We start from the raw sequence: 223 nt of genomic DNA, 5'->3' as shown, positions 1-223 counted from the left end.
CTTAATGATGCCCAACTCAACTATGCCACAACTAAGAAGGAACTTCTTGCTATAGTCTTCACTTTTGAAAAGTTTCGACCATATCTCATTGGGAATAAGGTGATAGTCTACACTGATCATTCCGCAATTAAATACATTATCATGAAGAAGGAAGCCAAGCCAAGACTCATCCGTTGGGTTCTCTTGCTACAAGAATTTGATATTGAGATTAAAGACAAGAAGG

This window comes from Olea europaea, unplaced genomic scaffold, assembly GCF_002742605.1.
Source record: "Olea europaea var. sylvestris unplaced genomic scaffold, O_europaea_v1 scaffold2941, whole genome shotgun sequence".
In the NCBI taxonomy this organism is placed as follows: domain Eukaryota; kingdom Viridiplantae; phylum Streptophyta; class Magnoliopsida; order Lamiales; family Oleaceae; genus Olea; species Olea europaea.
This window is presented reverse-complemented; position numbering follows the sequence as displayed.